This window comes from Lepisosteus oculatus, chromosome 23 (assembly GCF_040954835.1).
Source record: "Lepisosteus oculatus isolate fLepOcu1 chromosome 23, fLepOcu1.hap2, whole genome shotgun sequence".
NCBI lineage: Eukaryota > Metazoa > Chordata > Actinopteri > Semionotiformes > Lepisosteidae > Lepisosteus > Lepisosteus oculatus.
In genome coordinates this window covers 5892377-5915444 of record NC_090718.1, presented here as the reverse complement: position 1 = coordinate 5915444, position 23068 = coordinate 5892377, and the positions used below count along the sequence as shown (strand labels likewise).

Genomic DNA, 23068 nt, shown 5'->3' with positions numbered 1-23068 from the left:
GCAGGGTTCACCCTGGACAGGACACCAGTCCATCTCAGGGCAGACACACAGGCACACCGGCACACCAGGGCCAGTTTAGCCAGCGCCACATGCAGCCCTCAGACTTTATCTCAACTCCTTTTATAGCCTACCGTGTTTACTTAATTCAGAAGTCACGGGATGGCTTTCTCTCTACTTTGTTTTGGAACATTTTTTGGGAGATCAGGCTCACAGCTTCCCAATCCTAGTCTCCAGCTTTATGTGGTGATACTCATGTGTTTTTCTCAGAGGGCAGCGGTGTGACAATAAGATCGAGGATGGTTTTGGTGTTGGTGTTCCACTGTTTTTCATTCAAAAAGGTTTGGGGGTAACAGATTCATAACTAAGAGGCATTTAAAATGCAATATGCTGTCGGTTCAAATACTCATTGATTGTGTTTTTTAAGCCTCTAGGCATAAGGACTTGTATAGTACTTAGGAAGAGGCTGTGGTAATTCTAAAAGAGAAGCCTTTCATGGACAAAATAGTATTGCTAGTGCACACAGTGTGCTGGATATAAGGACAGGTCAAGATGCTCTAGTTCTGTAAGATTGGTGCTGGCAAGGGAAGTATCTATGTGCATTATTCCTAGGCTCAGTAGGGAGCAATCTGGTTCTAAATGGATTATACTTGACAATGAGATATGATATCTCCAGCATGAATCCAACATTCACCTCAGCAATCAATCACTGAAGCAAGCTCACCTTTGATAGACCTATAGTGGGTTTTTACAGGGCGTCTGCATCCTGTGATATACTGTAGCACAGAATTATAATGAAGGCATCAAATTGGGAGGAAGAGAAAGCAAAGCTTAACATTCCAGTGTTAAAATATTGTTTTTGCATTTAAACAACTTCTTTGTGATAATATCCCCCTGAATCGGAGCCGGGTCTTTTCTTCTTAGCTGTAATAGCCTGTTGTCTGAGTGATTTAGTAAACTGCTGCGCAGTGCAGCCCGTCTCCAAATTGAGAGCTAATGGAAACGAAGCATCAGGGATGCAGTCTAATCCCCCAGCAAGTTCAGATCAGGTCTGTCCTTCTTCTTCTGAACTTTTCCTACAGGTTTCTCTGTCTCCCACTTCCATTACTTTCAGAAAAGCTTGGGGTTTATTTTTTAAGAGGCTTGGGAGGGTGGGGTGTTATTTTTAAGGCTGAAACAGAAAAGAATAATTTCTCTCTTTTGCCTTTCCTCCTTTCTTTCGGTCTATTTCCTACCACCAGCAGCAATAAGCTCATAATTCTAACACAGCAAGGCCCCCTGACAATATAGGAAGGGTAAAAGAATGCAGGTGTTCAGGTGAAACTGCAGAAAAATGTTTATTTTAAGGCTTTTCTTAACATTGACCTTAATGTGTAGTTTTACCGAAAGGTGATCAGAAAGGAAAGGCACTTTACCTCGGGTGCTGAAAAGACAGGGATGCGGTGAGCTTGCTTTCAAATAACTCGTTACGCCGAGGCCTGCCGTGCCAGCAGCAGCCTCATGAAATGAACATGGAATCTATTATCTGTTGACTACCAGCAGGGTTCAGCATAAATCACTGCCGGCTTATCTAACGAGGACATTGATGAAGGGGAGAATAAGAAACTGGGAAACCGGAAGTATGTGGCCTCCTGCTTTGTGAATACATTTCCTTTCTACCTGCATCGAACCATCTTCCCTTTCCTGCATCAAACATAATTCCCGGGGGCGAGAGCGCCGAGTGAGGCCTGTGGTCCTGACGGCTCTGATAGGAATCTCGCAGTCCCCTTCCGCGCGGCCTGGCGCCGTGGAGCTCACGTTGCGCCAGGTGATAGATGATCCTGCAGGAGGGGGTGTCGGAGGAGCTTGTCTGTGCATCTCATTTTCTCCCACTAGATACCGACTTAAAACTAAACCAGCGATTCTACACTCGCCCCAGAGAAAAATGCCCGGAAAGTTCTCCGTTTCGCCATTTAAGTACAGCGACATGCAATGGTCGTCATCCCATACTTGCTCTCAAGCACTTTTCTCCAGTCTGCGCACAGCTGCATTGTACAAGTCCCGTGCGCTTATTTAAAGGGAGCGGAGAATAAAAACCGGGGCCACAGAGGATCCCCAGCCTCGGCCGGAAGAGATTGTCATGGGATTGCCCATTGCTTGGAGTGGAGGGTCATCAGGCCTGAGTCCCTCAGAGATCTTATTTCTCCTATAACTCTGTGCCCACATGGTCACCTGTAACCGAACAACAGCCGTTTAATTCAGTAAAGAGCTTCGTGGCTAACTGTTCCCTCGGTGAGCTGAAGCAAATGAAATGATCGCTCGATGGCTTATTGTGCTGAGGAGCTCAGTGATTTTATCCTGATTTAGCTCCCAGCTAGTTCCTTGTGTTTCATTCTTTCTCTGAGTCATAAAACTGAGATTCTTTTGCTGCTGAAGGCGTAATTATTGATGCATACTGTACCTAGGTCACCTCCAGTCGTGGAAGTTGCTTTGAATAAGATTGTGTGCCCCCTGAGCAGGTTCTTTTTGATTTTAGATCTTGCTTGAACTTCTCATTGACTTGAAAAACAAAGCACCTCTTTATTCTCCGGGTGCCGCACGCTTCCCCACAACGTTACAGAGTCGGGGAATGAAAAGATAGACAAAGTTTGTTTTTCAAGCAGATGCAGGGCCTGGGTGACTCTGCCTGCAGAGACGTAAGAGCTGTGTTTGCTGACAAGGGTTCTGCAGGGGGAGCAGAGGAATATAGGCTGTCATATTACTGTTCAAAATGTGTATAAATATCAAGACCCGCTTCATGCTGTTGAAACAATCTGTCACCGTAATGGAGTTTGAAAAGAGGTGCGAGAATTTACCACTGCATCCTAGCAGTTGGCAATTAGTTGCAATGACTGGAGGGCACGGCTGGCAATTTTATTTCTGTCATGATATTTATCCTGGTTTGTAATATTTGAAGGCTGAGTATGAAACGAGAAAACAAATGTTGATCTTAATCGAATCAGACCGCCACTTCTGCGCATGCAAATTGCGTTTTTCTTAACCGTTAACAGAACTCGTCCCTCCGGCGGGGGGGAGGGTGACAGCGAGAGGCGGTGGGTTAGGATGCAGACAGGCAGCGCAGGCAGACGGACAGCCAGCAGCAGCGCAGCTCTGCCCAGGAAAATCAGGCCGGTTCCGGAAGGGATCAGCATCACAAGGCTGTTTTATCTTGTCATTTGCACAAACCACAGAAATGCAAATGACACTATAAAGCAGAGGAATGAGCACGGAATGGCTTGGCCTGTATACTTAATGCATCAATATCTGTCATGCTTTTATTTTTAGACTAAAGATTCTCAATTTCCAGCATAGTATCGAGTGGTATGTGATACCTAAGAAATAGCAGAGAGGTGGGGATGACGTATCAGGAACAGCCAAAGGACCATAAGTGGAGTGGTCACTCATAAACCCCCACAGGGTGGCCATGGCTGGTTGTAACACGACTGTTTCAGGACATTGTGGGGGATACACCTCGCGTGAGTTGTCTCCCAGCGTTCTCTAGAAGTGGCCGTTTTCTTCACCAATCAAACCCATCTCAAACCTATATTCAAAGTGGCTATCCTATTCGCTTACTGTGGAGCAGACCACTGGGGTGCAAAAACCAAAGTCTTTAAAATTGTTTTCTGAAATACTTTTATAACCAAAAACCTCAAGAGAGGAAAATATCATCCATCTATTTTCTAAGCAGGAAGAAAATGTCAATTTCAGGGCTGCACGAGTGCCTATCCCAGCCAGCAACGGGGGCAGGATGGAACACACCTTGGTCTTGCCCAGAAGTCTTTGGACCATGGGAGGAAACCAGAGCACCTGGAGGAAAACCACACAAACACAGGGGGAGCATGCAAACTCCATGTAGATAGTACCTCAGGTCCAGAACTGAACCCAGGGTACCAGCTCATGCTGAAATCAAATTGCCTCTCATTTTGAGCACAAATGATTTTGATTTATATGAGAAGCAGTCAGGGCCAACAATATCTTCCAAATCCACACTGCCCCACTCCTTTCCCCCAGCCGGTGGAAATGGATCATTTTCTAGTTCATAGACTGGATTTAAAATTGCAGTAACCCCGATAGTACCCATACTCTTTGAGGATAATGGAGACACAGTATCCTGGACCTGGCATGCATGTAACAGTTACTGTAAAGCTGACTAGCCTAAATGCTAAATGAAAGAAGACATCTGGGTCCCACAGGTGCAATGTGGGTGCTTAGGCTTGGCTGCAATATGAATTAAGCATGACACTGGGAACCCTTTGGTGACTCAGTGCAAATGTACGGCTGTATAATACATAGTGTCAGATTATTAGCCCCTCAGTCAGCACAAGTCTTACCAATAGAAAATAAAGGACAGGGAGGAGAATAGGCAGGTGTCAGAGGTGTCTATTAAAAATACACATTATTGGACAAGCTCTCTTCTCCCTCGTCTAGGCAAAGAGTGTCCAGCCCTGGTCCTGGAGAGCCGCTATCCAGCAGGTTGTCGCAACATCATCAATTAGTAAAAAACATGGAGCATATGTGAGTGGTGATTAATTTAGTAAGTTAATTGGTTCAATTAAGCCAGAAATGGCCAGCTGTGGTCCTTGAAAGCTATGTGAAAGGTGTTGTGATTTTCATTGAAAAAATGTTCAAATGATCCCTAAAGAACTCAATTGCACAAATCATTTGCTTAAGTGGTGAGAACACAATTGCTTTATTGTGGCTCTATAGGACTGGAGTTGTTCACTAATGCTGTAAGCTATTGTAAATACAATATTATCTCCACAAAGCCACATGCTTCCTTAAACTGCTAGTTACTAGGAAGAACACCTAATCAGAAAATGTTATGAATGTTCATTTTTGAAACATTAGGTATAGAGTTTGAGGTCAACTTGCTAATCTAAGAGCCGACCAGCTCCCACTGAGATGAAGAAGTCTAACTACTGGGGTTGTTTTGGAGGCTGCAGAGAGAGGTTCTACGTCTCCTCAGAGATCTGCTCCGCATCACCTGTCTTAGACCTTTTACACCCAGATCCCTACTGAGCTACACTCATCTACTTGCTCTTAGAGACCCAGGAGCCTCCAAATGACAAACTACTACAATCACAGCAGTTATACTCCTCTCTGGATCCTACTGCTACTAATAAAACTAATAATGCAGTAGAAAAGAAACTCCCTGCAAGTCTTTTTTTTAACCTTCTCCATGTTGATCTGCATTAGCACTGAGCCCAGCAGCTGGACTGGTGAAAGAACAGCACAGGTGTCCTATAATAATAATAGTAATTGCTTACGCTTACATAGCGCTTTTCTGGACACATCACTCAAAGCGCTTTACAGGTCATGGGGATCTCCTCCACCACCACCAATGTGCAGAATCCACCTGGATGATGCGACAGCAGCCATAGTGCGCCAGAACGCTCACCACACATCAGCTCTCAGTGGGCAGGAGAGCAGAGTAATGAAGCCAATTCTTAGATGGGGATTATTAAAAGGCCATGATTGGTAAGGGCTAATGGGAAATTTGGTCAGGACACCGGGGTTACACCCCTACTCTTTTCGAGAAACGCCCTGGGATTTTTAATGACCACAGAGAGTCAGGACCTCGGTTTTACGTCTCATCCGAAGGATGGCGCCTGTTTACAGTGTAGTGTCCCCATCACTATACTGGGGCATTAGGACCCACATGGACCACAGGGTGAGCGCCCCCTGCTGGCCCCACTAACACCTCTTCCAGCAGCAACCTTAGTTTTTTCCAGGAGGTCTCCATCCAGGTACTGACCAGGCTCACACCTGCTTAACTTCAGTGGGTTGCCAGTTGAGAGTTGCAGGGTGATATGGCTGCTGGTTATAATTACACAGGCTCTATGTCAACACCTGACAGATTTACCCCCCACCCCACACTCTCGCTCTGAACTGCAGGACCTTAGACAGTCCCCCTGGCCAAAGCTGTGACTTTCACCATCACATGGTCATGTCATGCAAGCAGACTGTCTTGCTGCTGTGATATAGGCTTGGGTCATTGTTATCCTTCATCAGAGAAAGTAAGGTTTTGGACTTAGTTTGGACCACTGGCAACACAAAGAATCGTCTAGAGACCAAAGAACAGTAGTGAACTCACACATCCTGGCGTGCGCCTCAGTTAGTTATTACCTCGGAAGAAAGGATAACTCTAACTTTTACCCACTGCGATTTTCTTGCAAGGAATTAACTGTACCAGAAAATTAGATAGGGGTTGATCTATAATTGGATCATTTTTTATAATGGTTCGTTTACAGGCAGTTAGATTGTGTAAGCAGCTGAAGAAAAGTCAGGGGAAGAAGCCAATTAACTTACCAGTATGTCATTGGATTGTGAGAAGAAGCCAGGGCACCCAGAGGAAACTCATGCAAACATGGGGAGAACATATAAGCTCCATACAGAGAGCACCCCAGGTTCAGAATTGAACCCAGGGCCCTCGTGTTACAAGATAGCAATGCTAACCACATGCCACCTAATTTTAAACATAATACAGAAAATGTGTATGAAGAAGTAGAAAGCTTTTTTGGTCGTGTTAGCTGGGGTAATTAAGTCTGCACGTAGATGAGAGGAAATCAGTGTCCCATTAAGAACTATGGGGGCAAAAGACCTGATCGTGACTGCATGGACTTGGAGAGCCCAGAATAAGAGTAACACTCTTTTTGAAACTGGAACAGGTACAATCCGTCACTATCCTGAACACCGCCCGGAGTGTGAACATTTCCCATGGACCAGGACTGGCAGGTGAAGAGCTGAGAGCTAGTCGATAAAAGAAACGTCTTCGAAATCGGTGAAAGTTTGTGAAATGTTGCAAAACTACCAAATTGCAGTTAACGTTTCCTGAACAAATCCAGGGAGTCTGCGATAATTGAGCCCATTTTAAGGGAAATGGCTTGCCTTTAAAAGTAGTACATGAAAAATCCCAGCGTCTTATTGGTTTAATTAATGCCTCCTCAACTGGACTTCATGTGGTTAATAATTCAGAATGTAATGTTCAAAATACCCTCAGCTGGAAACCCAGTAATTGTATTTAAAATTAGGACCAGACAAGCCACCATGAGCTTTGGAGAGATACAGAGCTGTCAGAGTAATTTGTGGTCATTTACCACTCCAAATAAAACTAGTTCTAATGGAATATTTGCTCTAAATCTAGGGCAGCACGATAGTGCCTACTGCAAATATTGTCTTGGGCCTGCAGCATGTATCTTTTCAGTAACTGTGTTGTAGGTAATGATTGCTTTGTTTTGCTTTATTATGATGCATCAAGCTTCTTAATGCCCACCGCAAAGAAGTGAAAACCACCCACAGCAGAGGACAATATTTTTATCCAAAGGGTTGTGGGATTCGGAAACAAGCTATCCAGCCGTGTTTTGTTTTAAGACGATACTCTCGCTTCTCTCAAGAGAGGACTGGATGAGACGCTCTGGTCAGTTCGTTTTCTAACGGCGAGCCACATCTCATTTGTATGTTTTCTTGTTAGCCCTAATTTTATTTTTTTCCAGGGCTCAGTATTTTACAATGGTGTCCTTTCTTGGGGTGGCATGCTGGGGCGCGAGTTAATACTGCACAGCCCGCTCAGTCCTGGGTCTGACTTCTGACTGCAGCGAGGTGGAGTTTACATGCTCTCTCTGCGATTGCAGTTTTTACCCACTAGCCATACCGACTGAAGTTGATTAGTGAAACTTTGATATATTCTCCAGGGCATAACGTGTAAAACTGTTGAGCAGAGCCTAGCCTTGTGCCCAGTGAGGTCTGAACTGGCTGCATGATGGGTTGTCGTGATTAATGCTCTGTGCTTCAGAATCTCCAGAAATAGTAACATTTGAATAACAAGTCATGCAGAAGATCAATTATACAGGGTGTTCAAACAAGCAGTAGAGCAGGACAGCTATGTGAGAGAGTGTAGGAGAGGCAGTGTGGGCCTGTGATCCTCTCTGGACAGCCAGGTCTGCCTGTGTTGTCCAGTTTCTGTGTCCAGCCTGTAGTCTCTGCGACTGTACTCCATCAGGGTCTATTTCTCCTTGTTTTCTGTCACCCCCGTCAGATACTGGGTCTGTGTGTATTATCTTTTTAGGGCCCAGTCGTATACAGTACTCCAGTTTGTACAGACGTGGTTGACTCTGATTAGTGTTTTTTTAGGCTCATTAGGGCTTTGTGATGGTATGAGCTCTTGACACAGTTTTTAGGTGCGGCCAACATTTTGCTCTCTTCAGTATCTTAAATATACACCTTACTGCACAGTTGGTATTGGTGTAGCTGCAGCCTATACACATAGTTTGGTGTTTATATAGAACTCTGTATCAGTTTTACCCATTTGGGACAACTCTTTGTGTTTTGATTTATTTATTCCATTTTTTCTAGTAGCAGTTCTGGCTTCTTGCCTCCTCAATTTCTGTGAGTGGCCTGTTTTTGTGTGCATTGATTTTTTTTCTTTTTAAGGGTGCATTTGTAGTGTTTTACCATTTCGGAGCATGGAACAGCAATACTGAACTGGAACATTTCTTGCAGAAACAATAAATAAGTTTAAAACAGTATTTTATTTTCCTTGATTCCTCTCTCGCCAGTGTTATGCTTTCATATCTTTCAAGATTCAAGAGAGATTAGAATCATTCGGCCTTTCTAAGCTGTCTCTTCAGATTTAAAAGTGGTTCCATTACAGGGGATGTGATTCTGTTATGGTACAGATAGCATAAAAGACACACATTTGAGTTACTCTTTGCGCAGCAAGCAAATAGCAATAAAATAGAAGATAGCAATCTTTCTTTTTTCCACAAATGGAGCTTTTTGTCACTCTGATAGTCTTTGCCAGACAGTTGATTTTACAAAGCTCTCGAATTTCCAGATGCAGCCGTCATTAAGGGGGACAGGCTCCTGCTGAAGACAAACTCTCTTCCAGCGAGGGTCAGGAAGCGCAGAACGCCTTCATGATTCCACTCATGCGAGAGCTCGCTCCCTGCATTCAGATTTGTTTCACCGGAGGAAAGAAAGCCTCCTGAATTATGAACTCTCCTGCAAACCCGTTGCCCTTCTCTGGCATTTTTTCTCCTCTGACTTTAGCATAATAAACACATTCACTTCTTTTTCTGCTTTCTGCTTTTCCACCCCTGCTCCTGAAATGAATCTTTCTGCAATGGAAAAATCATTTACTAGCATTAAGTGTGCCAATGAATAATTCAGGAGTTCATGGCCGCTGTCGATTCCTTTAGCGAATGAGGCGTTACAAAAGCATCTAACAGGAGGGAGTCTGTGTATGTGTGCACATGTGGGAACCTCTGCATAAATGTAATTTATATTGTCATCGGAGGGGTATTCTGCAATTTTTCCTGTGGGTTAGTTCAAGGGTAGGCAGGCGAATGCACTTGGCATGAAGAGACAAAATGAATCTTCTTATGCTGTTTGAAATAATATTTTGTGCAGGTCTTCTCACTAAACAGAATGAGTGGGCAATAACCTGTAATGCCTGAATCTGGCAACATCATGCAGGGCCTTACATAAACCGTCTTGCAGATATCAAGGGCAAGGCACCGCAAGGATAACTGGTTTGTTCCATTAGTTTCCAGGACTGTTCCATTAATGTACAGGGCTCTATATACTGTACACTGAAGTGGCTTTGAGTGGTCACTGCTGTGTCTGACCACTAAATTATCATTTTCTATTCATTGTGCATTACGGAAAACTTGTCACGCAGAGGGAAAAATGGCTAAAATGGCTGATTTACTTTATGTACACGTAGTTGTGCACAGGAAGTTACTCCTTTGTCCTTCTTGTCTCATTGTCCAGGACAGCACGGTGGCATAGTAGTTAGCATTGCAGTCTCGCAGCGCTGGGGTCCAGAGTCCAATTCTAGACCTGAGGTGCTGTCTGTGTGGAGGTTGTATGTTCTCTCCGTGTTCTTGTGGGTTTCCTCTGGGTGCTCCAGTGTCCTCCCACAGTTTCAAAGATATGCTGGTAGTTTAAACAGTTAAACAGGTGTTTCTGGAGGATTTGTGCTCACACACCAGCCTTATGCCTATTGCTTGCTGGGATAGGCTCTGGCTCCTCCACAACCCTCTATCAGATAAAGCAGTTTGAAAATGGATGGGTGTCTCCATGTCCGTTTTGATGGCATACTGTGACCATGTTAGATACTGAGGCAGTCAGTGGCTTTGGATTTTGATTCGCTGCATGATCTGTAAACTATTGGGAAAGATCAACAAGACAAGAAGAATGGCCTTCTCTTGCGAGTCCTTTACTCTTGCTGAATGAAAAAAAAACAGGAAAAACTGCAAGCCAGAGAAGCATATCTGGTTTATTTTCTTCATTAGGTTTCTAGTAGTTGGTTGATTTAAGAATCAACAGTCACCGCAGGACTCACTGGTGCTCCCCACAGTGTAATAAAGTGTCTCCGGGTCCCAGTCTCCGATTTTCACCACCGCAGCGTCCAGCTGTGGCCTCTGGTCCAGCGGGGCTGCCTTGCTTGAACCTGGGAGTTCGTTCTGAATGGGTGAATCAAGCAGAATGTTTGGAAATCATCTGCACGCAGCTAACGCTATCAGATTTGGATAAACTAATGACTGAGTTTCATTAGGACTGCAGGGAAAGCAAATAAGCACCCCACACACCCTCCCACGCTCCAAACCATTTACTGGTCTCTGGTTCCATCGGGCATCAATCAGCAACACTACAATTCACTCTGATTCCTGCCCCATCCACGAGCTGTATATTTACATATATATCATAAATTACCAAACAGTAGCTATGCTACATGTGTCGTTTCATTTCCACCACTATGTTGCTATTCTTCAAGATTATCTTCAACTATTCTTCTGGTCTCTTTTTCCCTGGTTTGGCATGAAGTCACAGATGTGGCTCAGACGGCTCTTGGTGCTCAGTGCTGGGTGATGGAGAGGTTACCTTCCTGTGCAGTGAGATCATTTCAAAGCTCATTTCCCTCTCCCAACAAGACTAGCACACATTAGCTGCAGTTCAGATGCTTTTTGACTTCCACAACAGGAGCGCTCTGGGGATTTTGGTCATTTAAAAACGATGCAGATGTGTTTGCATCTCACTTCAATGTTTGGATGCAAGAAAATACAAGCAGCGAGGGAAAAAAGCACACAATGCTTTGTTTCCATTGTTGTTGTGAATTGCCTCTTCAAATCTCATTTTTGATGTGTTACTTGTCTATTTTAATTTTGTCTTTGGCCTGTTTCCTGTTTTTAATATTTGTTGCCTTTTCCAATTGTTTATTTTCATGTAATCGTGTGGGGTTTACATTCACAACAATAATTTTTTCATAATTAGAGACTGAGTGTGTTGGCTTTGGTGCACATGAGGTACTGCTGCGGAAGACTTCTCCTTTAAAGCAGAGCCCACTGCACTGTGCATATGGCATCACTCACAGAGGAAAGGCAGGTAAATAAGAGTTAAAAAAGATTAGGAGAAAGAAAGAGCATCATAGGGATATTCAAAAAGAAGGTTCGGTTATAGAAAATGAGCACAGAGAATTGGAAGCGCACATAAAAAATCTCTAGAAAGGCTAGAGGGGACATGTTGGAACGTAATGAAGTAAAAAATATTTTTTCTGCAGTGCAACAGAAAGGAAAACAGTAAACCACTATCCATCTATCCACCAATTTGTTCAGTACAGGCAGCAAGAGCATAATACTGCTGCCTGTAAATAAACAGTGCAAGACAGGACACACCCTGGACAAGAAGCAAATCTATCCCAGGACAGGCAGGCACGCACACACAAACACTCACACTCACACTCACACTCACACTCACACTCACCCACACACACACACACACTTTCCCAGAAGCCAGTAATCCTACCGGCTTGTCTTTGGACTGTGGGAGGAAACCGGAGCCCCTGAGGGAAACCCATGTGAACATGAGGAGAACAGACAGACTCCACACAGACAGCACCCCAGGTACTGAATCCAGAGCCCCAGCAATGATAACCTTTGCACCACCGTGCCACTATAAATGATGCTGTAAAAGGATTCCAAAATGAAATATTTGAAAATATTTGTAGAAGATGAAAGGGAAATGGCTAATCTACAAGGAGTGCAAAAAAGCTCTATTTACATCATATATATTGAAATACAGCAAAATGCAAGGAACTGAATAGAGCAGATGATGAGCCTGATTCAACAACTGTCAGAGTTTAAGATTGCGCAGTAGAAAACCTGATTCTGTGAATCAATAATGCTGCAGTACCTTCAGCAAGACGTACAGTATACTTAGACTGGTCATATTGAACATAGCTTTAAACTTTGCATCTGCGTTTTGGCATTGTTGGGATTAATATTTGCCTTGGCAGTAATCAAAAAGCATATTTTCCAAATGTGAGCCCCTGTGTATTTTGTGGATGTTGAGAGCTGTTTCTGCTCAGCCATTTGTGCAATGTGTTAACTCCTCCAACAACCCTGAACAGAAGGCTAAGATCAGGAAGCACGTGGGACTGTTCAATCCATCAGTAGCACTAAAAAGGTTTGAAATCTCAGTCTAAGCTTGAATCCAGACTGCTGAAGACTGCTGGAAAACCCTGTCTTTTCAAGATCCAGAAGATATCCTAGAACTGATCTTGGTTGCTGTGACCCTTTCAAGATAAAACAACACGCCGTGAAGCATGAATCTTTTGTTTTTAATTGAGAAAATGGTTTAGATGGCATTTGTAAAATAATTGTAATTGTGTCTATGCTTCTTTTTAAAAAGTGTTAATATAAAACTTCTTAAATCTTTTTAAAATAATGTAGCAGAGATTTAAGAAGCATATTTTGACCCTTAATAATAATTTTAATGCAAATGGTACTTAAAATGTTGGTACTTATGGAGGAAGAGGTACAGTATAAAGAGAGAACTTACATGTTTAACAAGCCATATACATCTTGAATTGACACAGTAGAAAGATCAAATCGCAGTCTTCTCTGGACCTTGCTGCACGGAAGATGTAAGTGATGTGTTACCAGAAATATAAAATCTTATTTGGCGAGACTTTTCAAGGCACCCAAAGAAGGCTCCACAGTCGAAATGTTGTGTTTCTCTTCTTCTCTTTTCAGCATGAAGTAAACCTGTACTTGTTCCTTTGCAGCCTACGCATGCTGACGCAGCTCCCTACTTGAACTACGTCATTTGATATACATTTCCTGTTTACCAGCAATCCTCCCGAAGCTGCATGACCTAAGGTGGGTAAGGGGATGAGGTCATCTATCAACATAGTGGGTCTTCTTCCAGGTTCTCTGACCTGACCTCTGACAGTGTCTGGCCAGTGCTTTGACAATGTTGTCTGTCTGGGTCTCTCAGTCCTCCTCTGTCCTGTCTCTGACCGGTCACCAATTTAATGAAGTCCTGTGCCTGCTCACAGTGTCTCTCAACCAAGGGTCCTGCAACACAAGAGGGAAACATGCAGACTTCACACAGAAAGACATCTCCAGGACAGAATTGAACCCTGTACCAGGGAGCAGCAGAGCAGCAAAGCAGCACTGCTAACTGCCCCATGAAAGGTGACACTCTTCACAAACTATAAACACGATTTTAAAGGCCTGTTGGATTATAGCTCTCCAGCTGAAAGGTCTGCCATCCGTTTTTTATTGAAAAAAAGGCACCAAGATTATGAAGCTGTGCATTGGCCCTTTCAAATCTAGGCTTTTTAATTGTGTAAAAAAATGTTTAATTGGAAGCAATCCAACTGGCATTATGAGTGGAAATATTTTGCTAAAAGACTAAGAATATAGCGTGCAACTTTATGAATGCAGCAGTTACCCCCGAATAAGACTGCATATAGCATCAGGCTGAGAGAGTGCGATTTACTTTTTACTATATGAGAACATGATGAAACTTATAATGTTTTTAAACGTTTTAATTTTTTCTTCAGAATAACATTTTTTCTTGCTCTGGGGTCCGCTTAAAGCCACCCAGTTTCATAAGGCATTAGATTAACAGTGATTCCAATGTTTCTATTTTTTTTTATTTAATAACTGTCCGCGTGTAGCTCAAATAAGATCAAATTCAGGCCGTGTTCACCGGCCAGGTGGCGTAGCGGGCAAAGTCAGTGTTGCAGCTATTGAAAACCAGGCTCTAAGCCCTGTGGCTTAGAGTAGCCTAGAGCCCCCCCGGCACCTCTTCGCTCAGAGCGGGTTCGAATCCAACCCGGGTACGGTCCGATCACGCTCCACCGGTGAAGTGCGTTTTCCAGCAGCCGGGTCTGCACCGGGCCGGTATTTTTAGGGGGGTGGCCATTCTAGGTCACACCCCTAAGAATGGGGAACATTGCACGGGATTAAAGTACTAAAAGGGGTTTACAAAAAGGGGACGAATGACGTAATTGCAGAAATTAGGGGCGTTTTACGTCACTGCCACCTGACATAAATTCCCCACGAGCGCGGCTCTCTCCCCCTTCCACGCGTGGGTCAGATTCAAGATGGCAGCGCCTGCGGTTTGCGAGGTAGTGTTTCTCTTTTTAAACAGTTTAAAATGTTTAAAAAAATTTACGGGCTACAATGTAATGTTTTTTTGAGGTTTCATTCAGGTACGAGACTTTTCAGAAAGATGTCATTTTATTGAATGAACAGTGCATTTCTGCGCTGTTTGAACGGGGTGAACGCCTGGAGTCTGGGACGGAATTACTGCAGGTGTGTGAGTGAATTCCCAGCGTGTGTTTGGTGGTGGTACGATTTTAATGAAAATGAAATGAAATGGTTTAGATAATCTCCGTATTAAACGCTATTAAATATACTTTAACGGTTGTGGATGAAAATAAAGGCGAATGTCTTTTATGTTGCAAATAGTTTGAAGCTGTTTAATGTTTTCTTTTCCAGGTTTTATTGTTGTTTCCACTCCGTGTACGAATAATACAAACAAAACGGCTTCGCTGCATGAGAAGACCAAGAGTAAATAATTTCCGAATGTTTTGTTGTTGTTTCCACTCCGTGTACGAATAATACAAACAAAACGGCTTCGCTACCTAAGAAGACCAAGAGTAAGTAATGTCCGGAAGTGTGTGCTTTTTATGTGCCACCCTTTATTTAACTTTTTGTTTTTTTCGGATCTGAATCCTGTGCAAATCGAGACATGGTGTTTTTTTCTGGACATAAACCCTGATTTTGGTAGTCTTTCGTAAATAGAACTGTAAATATATTGAGCCTCAATGGAAACTTTACTTTAATTGTTACTTTGCTGCAGATGGTTATTAGGAAAACGACGATCTGTGTAGCAGATGAACTAACATTTTATTAAAGGCACCAGAAAAAAAAGTTGATTCATTTTGCTCTTCAATGTTTCTCATCAACAGGGGGTCTCCTTTGAAAGGCGCATGCTAGTGTCGTGTGTGGACACACATTCCAAGCTGCACATCTGCAGTGCCTGTCTTGCAGCGTGCCGTGGTCACTGTCTGGAGGGATTTGGTTCTCTCTCCCAGATCCCGGACAAGCACGTGCCTGTTCGCTGGTTGCTGAAATGTATGTGTCCTGCAGAGCTTTCGTCTGGTGAGTTGGGCCTTCATGGCTTTGACTGTCTGGTTCTCATCCTGCACGTCAGCTGGGTTTACAAGAGCAGCAGGAGAACACGCACTGTCCTGCTGGCATGTTGTCACTTCAGGATGAGTCTGCATGAAGGCCAGGTAGTGAGGGCCCAGGACGTGGGCAGTGTAGCACCATGCAGCCAGGGTGCCATCAAACACTACAAGAGGAGTTTGATAGCAGCTAGACTGTCACACGTGGACTGTCACACTAGAAATTCCTGAAGAGCACAAGACAATGACCAACAGTATCCTGCCAAGGATACACACAGAAGTGTTCTTTTGATATGAACATTGAAATTATTATAATTTTTGTTTTCCAGTTTTACTTGTCAAGGAAAGGATTTGAAACCATCTTCTATAGGTTAACCATGCTGAATATTAATGTCCTTTTTTATTGGCATCATTTTGCAGAACTTCTGTCTCCCATACAGTGGCTGGAACTGTGACCTCAAGAAGTTGGAACGAAATAATGATTTGTTTTAACTTGTTAAACATTGTTTGTATGAATGTGTCCACTCCACACAGATATACAGTTATACAAATAAAGGTTTTGCTTCCTGGGGAAATCCTCTTTTTTGCCACATGTTTATTCTTATTGTTTCTGGTCCGAATCCAGTGTAGATCGAGCTGTGGTCTTTTTGGTTCGATCTAAGTTTTGGTTTTCAGTAAACCCAGAATTTTCTACTCCAGCACCACTTGTAAAGAGAAACTGGCTTATTTTCAGTAATGTTTGTACTAATATTTGCTCTATGCATGGAGATAATACAAACAGAATGGCTTTGCCTCCTGAGAATACTCCATAGGGTATCAGTGATTTTGAAAGTCTGTGCACATTTTTTGTGCCACAATTGTTTAATTATTCTTATTTTTTCCAATCTGAATCCAGCATTGATCAAGGAGTGGTCTTTTTCATCGCATCTGTGGATGTTTTGTTTTACAATAATCCCAAAATATGCTACTCTAGCATGATTTGTGAGAAACTACATTATATTTACAGCATGGCAAAAAAAAGAGAATTGTAACTTGACTGAGCATTAAAAGAAACATCAGTCACTTTGCTGCAGGTAGCAATCAGGAAAATGACAATCCGTGTAGCAGGTGCACTGACATTTTATTTAACACATCTCATATGTCGGTTTGGTTTGCTGATTAATGTTTCTCATCAGCAGGGGGGTCTCCTGTGAATGGTGTGTGCTAGTGTCATGTGTGGTAACACAGTACGAGCTGCACATCTGCAGTGCCTGCCGAACTCAAGGTTGCGGTCACCGTCTTAAAGGACTTCTTATAGTTTCTTTTCTCTCTCCTAGGTCCTGGGCCAGCATGTGCCTGTTTGCTGCTCACTGAAACCTACATGTTCAATGTGTCCTAAGTCTGGTGAGTAGGGCCTTTGACTGTCACTTTCTCATCTCAGAGTTATGAATTTAATATAGAGGACGTATGGGTTCATTTGTGCTTTTGTTTTCTTTATCTTCATCTTCACTAGGCTTGATATTCAGCAGAACATATCGCCTCCTCATGACCTGACCAGTACTCTTCTTGAGCAGGTGAGTTAGGGCTCATGCGACAGTCACTCTAGTCATGAATGATCAGGTTATATTAAATAATTTATTCAGTATGGTTAGTCATTATCAAGCGTGGATAGTGTTTCTTTTTTGTACAAAATATAATGAACACTGATGTGAAGATTGTGAACTGTATTCTATTAATGAGTGGCACTCCAGGTGTAAAGGGACTTCAGGCCAGCCACAGTAGTGCAAAGTGGAGTACAGATGTGTTTAGGCCCATCCATGTTATTACCACTTCATCCAATTCAGGGTCGAGGTAGAGCTGCTGGAGTCTGTATCTGCAAGAAATGGGCTCAAGGCAGGGTACACCCGTGACAGGACTCCAGTCCATCGCAGGGCACATTCACACTCACAGCCACATGTAGGGCATATTTCCCTAGAAGCCAGTTACCCTACCAGCATGCTTTTGGACTGTGGGAGGAACCCGGAGGGAACCCAGATGAGCACAGGGATAAGGTGCAAACTCCATGCCGATAGCACCCCGGGTCCGGGTGTGCACAGGCAGTGATGATTAAATATCCTCAATATTGCACTTGGCTGTAGCCACCTGAATTGGTCTGGACTCATCTTGCCATGAATCAGTGACTTGTCTGTGCACCATTGTTTCTCTTCTTACCTGCCAAATGCATCACTTTGTGACACTGCTTCATGACCATGTGAAATCATGTTGGTATCTTCAGGAGCAGCTCTTTATTGACACATTGTGAAGGAAGAACTGAAGAAAAGCATCATGTTTATTGACTGTAATGCAGAGCAGCAGTACACATGAACTGGGGACAACAGCTCTTGAAACGTTTTGTCAAAGATTTGCATTCTAAATGGCATGTATTGTCTTCTCCCTTAGACAAAGAGAGCCAGTACTTGGTGAACACGACTGCTGCAAGTCCGGTTATAGTTTTGCCACGACCTGCCTGTTGCTGAAGCCTCGCTCCAGCGGGATTCGCTCTGTTTCCACAGCCGGTAAGTGTTGTCATTGTGCTCTTGTCTTGAAGTAAATTGTATAGGTATGGGACAAAAAAATGGAAACTCACATAAAAGGTTACTTAAGCTGTGGCAATAACCCCATTGCTCCCACCTCCAGTGTGTTGAGTGGAGCTTTGCCACATGGTCTGGATGCCTCAGATTCTAGATTGTGATTTAGGTTGCTAACCTTGCTGCTTGAGCAGAACAGCATCAAACTGAAATCTGCATCTCCTTTTATTTTCCTTCTGCCTTCAGACCAGTGGCAGAGCTAGTTGTGCACTCCTTTCTCTTGAAACCATTATACTTTGAGATGATGCTTGACTGATTACCTGCTGTCTGGTGCCATGCAAACCAAATGTGTGCATGTATTGATTGAATTTGCCTTAACATTCACTGGTGTCAGCTGAGTGTAGTTTATTTGCAGTGGCATTTTACATTTAGAGCACTATTGTGTTTTAAACTTTGCATCGACTGGAGCAATGTTAACATGCTTATTCTTTCTCATCTAGGACACTGATGGCTGCTTTGAAGTCTGGCTTTGCTGCTGAAACCTCATTCCACAGAAGTCCTAGTGATGGTTCTGCACCTGTTGCTTTGTATTTTCCTTTTGCACTGTGGTCAATAAACTACATTTTGCTCTATTTGTTGCCTCTTCATTGTTTGCAGGCTTTGCTGCTCTTTGTGCAGAGAAGGAACCAAGGCAGGAAAGGTTGGGTGGGGCTTAGGCACAGCTCCTCCCAACACAACCATAATTTTGGAGAAAATCTCAAGATAGACAAAAGTTGGGCTGGTTTCTGGGGGAAGAGGGGCAGGGTTTTGAGGGGGGTAAGGTATGGCTCCTCCCCAAACAGGGAGATAGGCAAAATTTGAGCCCTTTTCAGGGGGACACAGGTGGGGAGGGAGGAGGGCCAGATTGGGTGGGGTCTGGCTCCTCCCCAAACAGGGAGATAGCCAAAATTTGAGCCCGTTCCTGGGGGAAACAGGTGAGGGGTAGGACAGAGGGTGGGAGATGGGGAAGGGCTGGCTCCTCCCCAAACAGGGAGATAGCCAAAATTTGAGCCCGTTCCTGGGGGCAGCTAGGGAAGAGGCAGGCTCCCCTGCTGGGAAAAAAAAAAATCCCCAAAACCTATCTCCCTCAACACAATGGACAGGTGGAGCGGGCCTATTCCTAGCCTCAGCCCCTCCCCTGCTGGAAAAAAAAAATCCCCAAAACCTATCTCCCTCAACACAGTGGACAGGTCGAGCGGGCCTATTCCTAGCCTCAGCCCCTCCCCTGCTGGAAAAAAAAAAAAAATTCCCCAAAACCTATCTCCCTCAACACAGTGGACAGGTCGAGCGGGCCTATTCCTAGCCTCAGCCCCTCCCCTGCTGGAAAAAAAAAAAAAATTCCCCAAAACCTATCTCCCTCAACACAGTGGACAGGTCGAGCGGGCCTATTCCGAGACCCAGAGGTGGCCACAGAAATAAGGAATGCCTAACACCAAAGGGAAGCCAAGCACTTTTCTTTATTAAAACGCCAAAGATGGACTCGGGTGTGCTCCCCCTGGCAACAAGGCTCCTCGAGTCTTTGGCACCGTCTGAAATGAGACAGGAAAAAAACTAACATTAGTGACACCTGATAAAGACAAAGTGTGAGAAACACCTGTTGACTACACATTTGACAAAAGAGGGGAGAAGACTAATAACCTTAAACTGGCTAGTCAAATTATTTTGCTTACTTGTCAAAAAAGCCCCATTCATTACTGGCACAATTTAAAACTTGAGCAAGCTAGAAGATTACTAAATAACACATCTTGGATATGCATTTCCAACAAAATACATTTTGCATCACAGGTAAAACTCTGGGCAAGCACAAAGCTATTTTCCTAAGACACTTAAAATGAGTCTGTAGTCCTCAACTGTTAACAAGGAGGCTGTTTAGAAATACACATAAAAACTAGGCAAGAAATGTGCCACCATAACCAAGAGCACTTCGTCATGAAGACTGGGAACCATCTTGTGTTAAAACAATGTGGCAGCTCAAAGGCAGTTTTTGTTTTTTAAGTTTTGGGTGGTCAAACAGCAACCTCACCTAAATGTTCAGGTAATTCCCAGTCATCACGAGTCTAAACTGCACAATCAATACAATAATAAGCTCAGTGCAAAAAAAAAACACAGCACCACACTTCTATACGAAAACTCCCTATTTGCATACAACACATATGACATGAGAAACAGCAGTACTGGGGGACATCCATGCAGATTCTGCTAGTCAGAAGTGACTAGGACAGCCTATTTGAACAAAAACGCACTCTCACTTCAGATAAGAATCCATCACTACACAGTCTATCGCCCACCAACCCCTTTTTTTCTCCTGTATCATTCTATTAAGCTCAATACATTCACGGCACTGGGCCATTTCAACCAGTTCTTCAGATACTGCATGATGAGCTCACAATGTGCACATAGTTGCACAATACATTCCTGCACATCTGTGTGGTAATCCAGAAAACACACATCACAAGCACTGCACAGCTGATTTTAATCAGACTGGAAGAATTATCTTGCATAACCCTTTAACAATTTACACTGCAATGTTAAGTGTAAGGTATTCAAATACAAACTGTAGTACTGTCAGCACTACAAAGCCTGGCTGCATTGGGCCTGTGATTCAATTTTGAAGAACTGGAACAGTAATTGAAGAATTTGGTTTTCAAAATTTCAGTAGAAATCAGGATAGGGTTGACAAAGCAGGGCTGGGTTGCTAGTGTGTAGCAAAACATATCCCTGGGAGCCAGATTTTCTCGAATATCAATTGGTCAGATGAGAGCCAGCAGAAATATTTTAAAAAGAAAACCTTGGCATCAAGCACTATAGAAACATAGGGCATACTAAAGAAAACATTGGGATTATAAGGCATTTTAAGGTGATATAAAGCAATAGGAGAATCTGAATGAGTTAAATAATGTACTGTATACTTTTGTGCAGCAATCTTATTCACACAAGAAAAAAAATGTTTCACATAGACTACGTGGGTTGCTGTTGGAGACACTGCATTTGGATCAAGAAAGCATCTCTTAGATCTAGCTAATCTGACCAGGTTCAACACGGAAATCCCTCAGACACGTGTGAACGATACAGTGGGGTGACAGATGTCACAGAGGCCTCTCTTTCGCCACACAAACTGAAGAATCAGTCTGGCAAGAGCTTTGGGATTCTACAGGAGCTACAGGTTTCTTTTTTGACAGAACCAAACCGAGAACTTCCAGCCCAGGAAGACTATACCGACATTATTCCACACAGTTACAGCAAAAAACTGTCTTACCTGGCTTAGAAGGTCCTGGGAAACACTTTGTTTCTCTTAGTGGTAAATCCAGCTTCAGGGGTGGGCTGCTCAACACTTTCTGCACCTTGAGAGGCAAAAGTAAACAGGGAAAATGAAGCCAACGACCTCCATGTCATACCTGCTTGTTCCCAAGCTGAATTAATGCTCAAGTCCTCATGCCCTCACCCAAGGAAACATTGTTTCTTCGCAAACAAATGAAAACTTAAAAACAGTGAAAGCAATAAACACGTGGCTACAAAAGCACTTTCCGCGTCTGTTTCTTTTCATCTATTTCCCATAAATAATGCATCAATAATTTTAAATAGGTTTTAGGGCTACTGTTATTTCTACTAACAAATCCACAAAACGTATGCCTTGCAAATGTAGGTAACATGGTGAAACAATTATGATATACGACCTCCAAAAATACGATCTACATTGGTGAATGCTTACTTACACATTTGATTTAAAATAATACAGCACTCCATGAACGTGTACCGCACTAAACCAGTCGCAAAACCAATAATTTTGCTCAATGAAATGTACTGACGAAACCAAGAGAATTGTCCCAAGATTTGAAAACGAAATAAGATCTTAACAAAACAGGCAATTCAAAAATAGATTCACCGAGTCATCAAGTAATTTTGAATAAACTAATAAATATAACAAAAAACGACTTACCCCGAAGACAAAAAACGGGTCTTTTCTCCATAATATCCGATGTTGAAAACGCCACCGAAAACAAAGCTATGCAAGATTTAGATTTAAAAAACCCATCAGAACCCCAAAATGAATTTCCATTTGACAGCAATGAGAATAAAACGCATAAATGAAAAATGTTTGATTTGCAGAAACTCGGGCCTACTCCAACCCTACGAATTTGGAACAACGACCATCTTACGCTCCACCAGCCGGCTTGAATGACCGCTCACGCCGCCACGAGTAAATGGCGAGAACTGCGGCTAAAAACCAATTCCACAGTTCTGCGTGCAGCAACACCAAACCAATTTGGAAACATTGTACCGTGCAATGCCATATGCAGTGCGTAACTTTGAATTTTAATTGCATAGTGAGCCGAAATGTCGTTAAAACCCCGAAATATACATAGCGGTTATGAGAAAAACAAACTGTGAGATAAGAAAAGTTACTCTATGCCATGCAAATTAGACATGTCATGAATGAAAGGCTTTAATCCAGACAGAACGTTTATTAGGGTGCGTAATAATAAGAAAGCAGTGTGATTTGCTTGTCACAAACTGCAAACTCCAGTAGTGAACAGCAAAAGTTAAGAAAACGTTACAGTGCTTCAGACCATCAGATGCATAGTTTGCTTTAGTGCACAAATAATTGAAAAAATAATCGCATTTTTTTACGAATAATGAGCCTGATTTACTCCCATTTCTTTGCACGGTGATCTACCATATGTTACTTTTTAATGAAAGCTGCTATTTACTTAGATGATAAAGTGTTCTATATAAATTCTGTAAAAAACCTTTAGATTCATTTCTTGGGGGTCGTGCTTGTACAGTATTTTCTTTGCCTGCAAGGAAACTAATGATTATTCCTGATTAAAGAACCAAATTTTACTGTGCATTGATCGTTTCAAGGTCTTTAATGTTATCTATCCAGCAGTCCGACTCAAACATATGCTTTTTATTCTAGCAGCATGTAGTCGTTTGAAAATCTGAGTCAAAGCAAGCTAAAACTTTTGAAAAAGCTAGAGCTTAC

At 43.0% G+C, this 23068-nt stretch overlaps 2 long non-coding RNA genes across 6 annotated transcripts; one reads left to right on the top strand and one right to left on the bottom strand.

Annotated features, from left to right (window-relative positions):
- The first annotated feature begins 13156 nt into the window (after positions 1-13156).
- Positions 13157-18677, top strand: LOC138224811 (uncharacterized). Of its 5 annotated transcripts, none has more exons than XR_011183250.1 (7): positions 13157-13175; positions 14808-14968; positions 15281-15473; positions 16816-16882; positions 16992-17052; positions 17918-18033; positions 18546-18677. It is a non-coding gene; the product is annotated as an uncharacterized lncRNA (long non-coding RNA). The 5 variants fall into 5 exon arrangements; XR_011183249.1 differs by lacking the exon at positions 13157-13175 and adding an exon at positions 14376-14434; XR_011183252.1 differs by lacking the exon at positions 13157-13175 and adding an exon at positions 14456-14621 and having other exon boundaries at positions 14808-14879.
- An 845-nt stretch (positions 18678-19522) lies between these two features.
- Positions 19523-22676, bottom strand: LOC138224812 (uncharacterized). The gene is made up of 3 exons (XR_011183253.1): positions 22022-22676; positions 21341-21425; positions 19523-19613 (listed from the first exon to the last, which is right to left on the bottom strand). It is a non-coding gene; the product is annotated as an uncharacterized lncRNA (long non-coding RNA).
- Positions 22677-23068: the final 392 nt, after the last annotated feature.